The sequence below is a fragment of the Mesoplodon densirostris genome, chromosome 4, assembly GCF_025265405.1.
Source record: "Mesoplodon densirostris isolate mMesDen1 chromosome 4, mMesDen1 primary haplotype, whole genome shotgun sequence".
NCBI lineage: Eukaryota > Metazoa > Chordata > Mammalia > Artiodactyla > Ziphiidae > Mesoplodon > Mesoplodon densirostris.
Genome location: NC_082664.1, coordinates 141,791,605 through 141,798,114, shown reverse-complemented (window position 1 = coordinate 141,798,114; position 6,510 = coordinate 141,791,605). Strand labels below are relative to the sequence as shown.

The window sequence follows — 6,510 nt, the reverse complement described above, 5'->3', positions numbered from 1 at the left end:
TGGGTTGCCTGGTATGATGACAGGTAGTGAATACTCTCATATACATAGGGCCAATGTTAGTAGTAAAAAAAAAACTTTTTATAACAGATGTAGACGTTGATCATATCAAAATTGTGGGTAGGATGCTCGAATTCATAGAAAGGAGATTGTTAGATGTGTTTTAATGATGATTTGGGCTGTATATAATTCTGGCACCTAGGGATTGTCGAATGCTCCTCAAAATAGATTGTTGTGGAAATGTTTATAATAAGGAAATTGACAAATTCTCTAGGAAGGACAGGGTGAGTGGGCCTCCTACATTTTCTACACTGAAGACAATTACAGGTTTTGATTCTACTTCTGTTAAATCAAGTGGGGCTTCATTGGATTTCTGCTACTGTGGAGACAATCAAATTCTGGCTAGTGGTCAGGAGAAAATTAGTCATAGGTGTTCTCGTGTGATTACTGTTGAAAGTGTAAATGATCCATTTATCTGTAAGACTGAGAATAGAATAACTGGTACATTACTTCATATGAGATTGTATGTTCTACTGTCCCTAGGGCTCCAGTGAGTGAGTATTTTGAATCTGAAGATCATCCAGATCAGAGGATAGCTAATATAAATAGTATGCCTACATGTATATGAATTAGTGCCTAAGATATGGGAAGAGGAATTCATGTTGTGAGAGCCAGGGTTAAGCCTAGCATTGGGGCAATAATATATAAATTGATGAAGTTGATGGACATAGTAGTTCTTTAATAAGTAATTTGAATGCCTCAGCAATGGTTTGTAATCATCCATGGGGGCTGATGATTGTTGGCGCTTTCTGGATTTGTATATAGCCTAGGATTTTCCATTTAGTTAATATGAGGAATGCTATGGTGAATTAAATTGGGTCATTTGTGAAAGAATGTTGATTATAAACGTATTCTTAGGAAGAGGACTTGAACCAGTGCACATAAAGGTTTCAGTTTTACATAATTACTGGCTCTGCCACCGTAACGAAACCTGTTCTACAGTAGGGTATGTATAAATTAATTGAATGTAGATTATATCATCATTTAGTTTGAAGACATTTTGTAAAGTAAGCCGTATTGCTCTTGTCCTTTCATACTGGGAGAAATCTGCAATAGACAGAAACCAAGCAGGATGACTCCAGTGTGAACTCAGATCACGTGAGACTTTAATCATTGAACAAACAGACAGTTAATAGCAGTTATACTATTGAAATGTCCTGATCCAGCATCAAGATCATAAACCATATTGCCGATATGAACTCTAGGATACAATGACACTGTTATCCCTAGTAAAACTTGTTCCGTTTATCAGTGTTTTAGAAGAACAGGTGATAAACCATTTTGACTAACTGGTCTAAATTTTAATCACTCAGAGGTGGTGTGATTCTCCAAAAAATAAGTGGTGCATGGATTCAAGGCACACTGGCTTCAGTAGTTGCGGCGTGCAGGCTCAGTAGTTGTAGCCCCCTGGCTTAGTTGCTCCGTGGCACGTGGGATCTTCCCAGACTGGGGATCAAACCCGTGTCCCCTGCATTGGCAGGCGAATTGTTAACCACTGCATCACAAGGGAAGTCCTAGAATTGCAGTCTCCCTTTTAGCATATCTTAAGCCCAAAGAATCCATGGAAAATTGTTACAGAAAATAAGACAATAAAATATTGTAAGGACTATAACAGAAGCATACAGTACACAGTTCATATAGACACATCCCAAGCAGTTACAAAGTATATTAAAAGGGAGGCTGCAATTATATTTTATTTTATTTTTTAATTATTTTTTAAACATCTTTATTGGAGTAAAATTGCTTTACAATGATTTGTTAGTTTCTGCTTTATAACAAAGTGAATCAGTTATACATATGCATATGTTCCCATATTTCTTCCCTCTTGCATCTCCCTCCCTCCCACTCTCCCTATCCCACCCCTCGAGGTGGTCACAAAGCACCGAGCTGCTCTCCGTGTGCTATGTGGCTGAGGGAGGCTGCAATATTAAAAGAATAAGATAAATTATACCCACAAACTCCCAATATTTCCTGAAACATTGCAATCTGAAACCCTATTGTAGGAAGCCGAAGATTCCAGGAGACATTCTACAAATGAAGGACTCTAAACCCTGTGGTTGGATAAGGAATTCTGGAAGGAAGGTATCCTCACCCAAGGAGAGCAGGTTCCTATACTTCTCTAACATCACATCCCTGTACAATTCCCACTGATATTAGTCCAGGCATTCTAACTCCTCTTGAGAGAAATCTATGGCCATATCCTGGAATGTCAGCAGTCCCTGAAATTAAAAGTGCACATACCGTGTGGCCACGGGAAGAGTTCATAATGTGACCCAAGAAGAAAACAGCAAGTTAAGAGAACTGGTTTTAATTTAGAAGAGTGTCTTCAATTATCCACTAATATGTATATATATATATATATATATTTTTTTTATAAAGTAAGTTTCTCTATCTTATTTCTAACTACAAGAAAAGAGTTTGGCATGTGATCCACAAAACCAGTATAGAGACTATACTTATGTGGAAAAAAAATGATAAAACGATGGTTTCAACACAGGCATATGCATTTTTGAGTGTTTTATTTATATCAAACTGCATAAAATGTGTGTATATCTCAGACAGAAAAGACATGTCGAGGTAGAAATGAGCCTTTCAAGTATTCATGGGTACAAAAGTACACTGGGGAGATTGTAAAAGTTCAGATGGTGATTCAGTAGGTCTGGTGGGCCTGAGTTCTATTTTTTTAACAAGCTCATTTTTAACTAGTGATGCCACAGTCTCTGATTCATTCACTACAATTGGAACTAGCGGGGACATAATGACAGGTGAAAATTCATAGATAACTCTGAACTTAAAGTGTTTTATGGATTTTACACGTTTAATAGAATAGGAAGCACAGCAGCAACAATCATTTGTGAATATTTACTGTAGAGCGCGTTTCTTTCTAACATTTTTGTGTAGGATTCCAGGAAAACTGCCTGGGCTGTGGTGAGAGTGGGCGGGGCCCCCAGGTGGGGCCGCCCCTCCAGGACCCCCGACGGGGACCTGCGCTCCTGGCCGCTCCCTCCCCAGGCTCCCCCCTCACTCCCAGAAGGCCTCGGGGCAGAGCGGTCCCACCCCCTGCGCCCAGAGCGGAGCCGGAGTTTCCACAGTGCTGGAACTCCCGGCTCGGGGTCTCTTCCCTCCGCCGTCACGGAAGTGCCCCGGAGCCCGAGGGGAGGGCGGCCTCACTGAGGCTGCCGGCTGTTGAGGGCCCCTGGCGGCCGAAGCCGCGACAGTCGTGGGGACGGCGGGCCGGGTAAGTGGGCGCCGACCCTCCGCCTGGTACGGTGCTTGGGGCGCAGGGCAAGACCAGCTTCTGAGGGGCAGGGGTTCGCTGCCACCCGCCGCTGCTGTGCAGAGAGGGCTGCCCCCAGCGTCTGGTCCCGGGGAATTTCGGTCCCTCCTCTCGTCCCTGCCCTCGGCCTGGCTCGTGGGGCCTGGTGGGGGGGGGCGTGGGGAGGGGATCTGCCTGAGCGTCCTGAGGGGAAGCGGGGCAAGCGAGACGCAGGGTCCGGCTGCAGCGTCAGCGCCCCTCCTCCCGGCTATGGGGAAAGCGGCTAAAAACTCCTCCCGAGGCTCGCAGGCCCCTTATTCAGCTGAGTCCCTCTGCGCTCCTGCCTCCCTGAGCTAAAGTACAGGGGGGAGGGGACAGGGCAGGGGACTGGCGCAGGTAATGGGGACCATCAACAGGTGATTGTTAACTAAGGAAAACCAGCTCTCCCAACGTGAGGAATGGAGCGCTATTCTTTCTATGGGAAGGTGCCAGAGTCTGGGCTCACTGAATTCCTTCTTTTATGCACCTCAGCCCTCTGGGGCCTGCAGATTCTGTATTTGCATATCCTGTGTTCCTCAGGGCCCGCCCCTCACACTGGAGGGCTGCAAGGACTGATGACTGTGACATCCTTTGTTTTCTGAGATGGCAAGAAATATTCCATTTCTCACAGGCTTGAGGGGCAGACAGTGAAAAGTGTAGGAGAATCTCACTCGGCATGTACTGTGGTTTACATATAGATACTATTTATACTTAACTGTGGTAAAGAGAGGTTTTCCAGTCCAATCAACGTGTACTACTGCCCTCTATGTATTAATTTCATCAATATTATATGATAAATGCCTATAGAATTGACTTAATCCATGAAATAGGATTATGATTTTTAAAGGAAACATAATAGAAATATAACAAGGAATCCTTTACCACTAAAGCCTGGGTCTGGATCAACCTAAATAAATGTTGCATTGTTAAAAAATTGAAAGATGTGTTAAATAGAAATATCAACATAATGACAAATAATAAGGACAGCAGAATGTTGAAATGTTCTATCTTTATCATGAAAGTGGCAGAAAATCATGTATTAGTAGGCACTGGAGGCAGAAGATGCCTGATTTTATATCTTTGTCATATTTGTACAGTTGTTTCAACAAGTAACTTAAAGACAAAATGGAAAAACAAGTAGGTTTGTGCCTGAGACCATGTTGATGTGAAACCAGGGATGGCCACCTTGTGCCAGGTGAGTTAAGTTTTTCTGGCCAGGTAGACCGCAGAGCTCCTGAGAAGCCAGGGCTGGAATTCTTCTGCTGGGTGCCTCTTAGGTTCTGTGACTTGACTGATTGTGAGTCATGTTGGGGGAAAGACTGATCACAGGAAAAGGGTGGGAATAGTGTGATTTGGGGAGCAGCTAACAACATTCATCACGGCTCACATCCTGAATGAATTTTAAAGAAACAGGAAAACAAATGCTTCTTATGGAATCAGAGAATGTGAGGGCTGGACAATCCCACAAAATGAGGAACACCTGTCCAATTTTCCAGATTAGAAAACAGAGGCCCATTAAGGTGAAATCCCTCACCCAAGTTGCACCTGTCTCTCCTCCCCACTACATGGTTCATGAAAGCAGGACTCTTCCTGTCGTGATCACTGCTGAACCCCAAAAAGGGCCAGGCATCTAGCAGCTGCTCCAAAAATTTTGGTTGACTGTAGGAACAATGCTATTTCTTTCTTTCTCACTCTCATTCAGGATTGTGCCAAGAACTCCCCAGTTGCAATGTAATTCGATAAATGTAAATATTAACTGAGTTTTGTTATGATGAGGACTTAGGCTTTGAAAGTAACAGACTTGGTTCAGATCCTGGTTCTGCCACTCAATAGCTGTTTGGCTTTGGGAAAATTACTAAACCTCTCTGAGCTTATTTCCTCCTTTGTATAGTGGGGATAAATGTATCTGAGCCAGCAGAGCACCTGCATGAGAGATGTGCACTAAATATGGGTCTTTCTCACTCTCCCATGCCATCTCTCTGTTCTTTCCAGAGAAGTTGTACAGAAGGATATAGTAGGTTTTTTTTTTTTAAAATTAATTAATTAATTAATTAATTTTGGGCTGTGTTGGGTCTTCATTGCTATGCACGGGCTTTCTCTAGTTGCGCCGAGTGGGGGCTAGTCTTTTTTGCTGTGTGCGGGCTTCCCATTGCGGTGGCTTCTCTTGCTGCACTTGTTGTGGAGCACCGGCTCTAGGTGCGCGGGCTTCAGTAGTTGTGGCCTGCAGGCTCAGTAGTTGTGGCGCATGGGCATAGCTGCTCCGCGGCATGTGGGATCTTCCCTGACCAAGACTCGAAGCCATGTCCCCTGCGTTGGCAGGCAGATTCTTAACCACTGCGCCACCAGGGAAGTCCGATATAGTACCTTTTAAAGAGGGGGTTTAATTTATTTGATAGTGTACATTTTTCTTGTAGAAAAGATTATTCCACTATAGAAACATTAACTCGCAATACCACTACAAATGCAGTATTCTATGGGTTAGATATTATCAGTCACATTTTTTAAGTAACTGGGCAAATGCCAAAGCACTAGCAACAGGGGAGTAAGAAGACTCAAATCTGGGGTGCCCCCACCCCAATTTCAAGAGCAGTGTGTGTTTTTCAACTCCATATTTCATCTGGTCTTTGTTTCTCATCCATCCTCTGTGTCTGCCTTTCTCAAAAGGCTCAGATCCTCCACTTTCACATCCTCCCGGCTGGCTGTGCCCCAGCTCCCGTCCTGGAACCTCTGCATGCATGGGTGTGCCTGCTCTCCCTGTGCATCACCAGCTTTGCCAGGGAACTGCTGTATCGTGCACTGCTTGCTGTACCCCAGAGTACCTAGATCATTCTGGTACATGAAGTACACTCTCATCACCATGAGTGCACGCCCATCCCCTTACCTTATATCCTGCCTCTAAGCCAGGCTTGGGGGTGACTGCAGTGTGCATTCAGGTATGTGAGGGGCTGGGATCAAAGTGAAGTTCCCAGCTTTTGAAGTTGCAGGCTTGAGGGGCACACAGTGATTTAAAGTCGGGTCACCTGACTTAAAGGGGGGGCTGATTGATTTAAAGCCAGGGCAGCTGACTTAAACCCTGCGTCCCTCAGCTGCAGGACGAGACCAACTTTGGCGGTGCACGGGTTCGCTCCAAGCCAGCACTGCTGTTCAGGACTGCCCTG

General features: G+C 44.5%; 1 long non-coding RNA gene across 5 annotated transcripts in view; it reads left to right on the top strand.

Annotated features, from left to right (window-relative positions):
- The first annotated feature begins 3,134 nt into the window (after positions 1-3,134).
- Positions 3,135-6,510, top strand: part of LOC132488755 (uncharacterized) — a 113,927-nt gene continuing 110,551 nt past the window's right edge. For all 5 annotated transcript variants that reach the window (XR_009531812.1, XR_009531810.1, XR_009531808.1 and 2 more), the window contains exon 1: positions 3,135-3,295. This is a non-coding gene — a long non-coding RNA (uncharacterized LOC132488755). The remainder of the gene's footprint in view (positions 3,296-6,510) is intronic.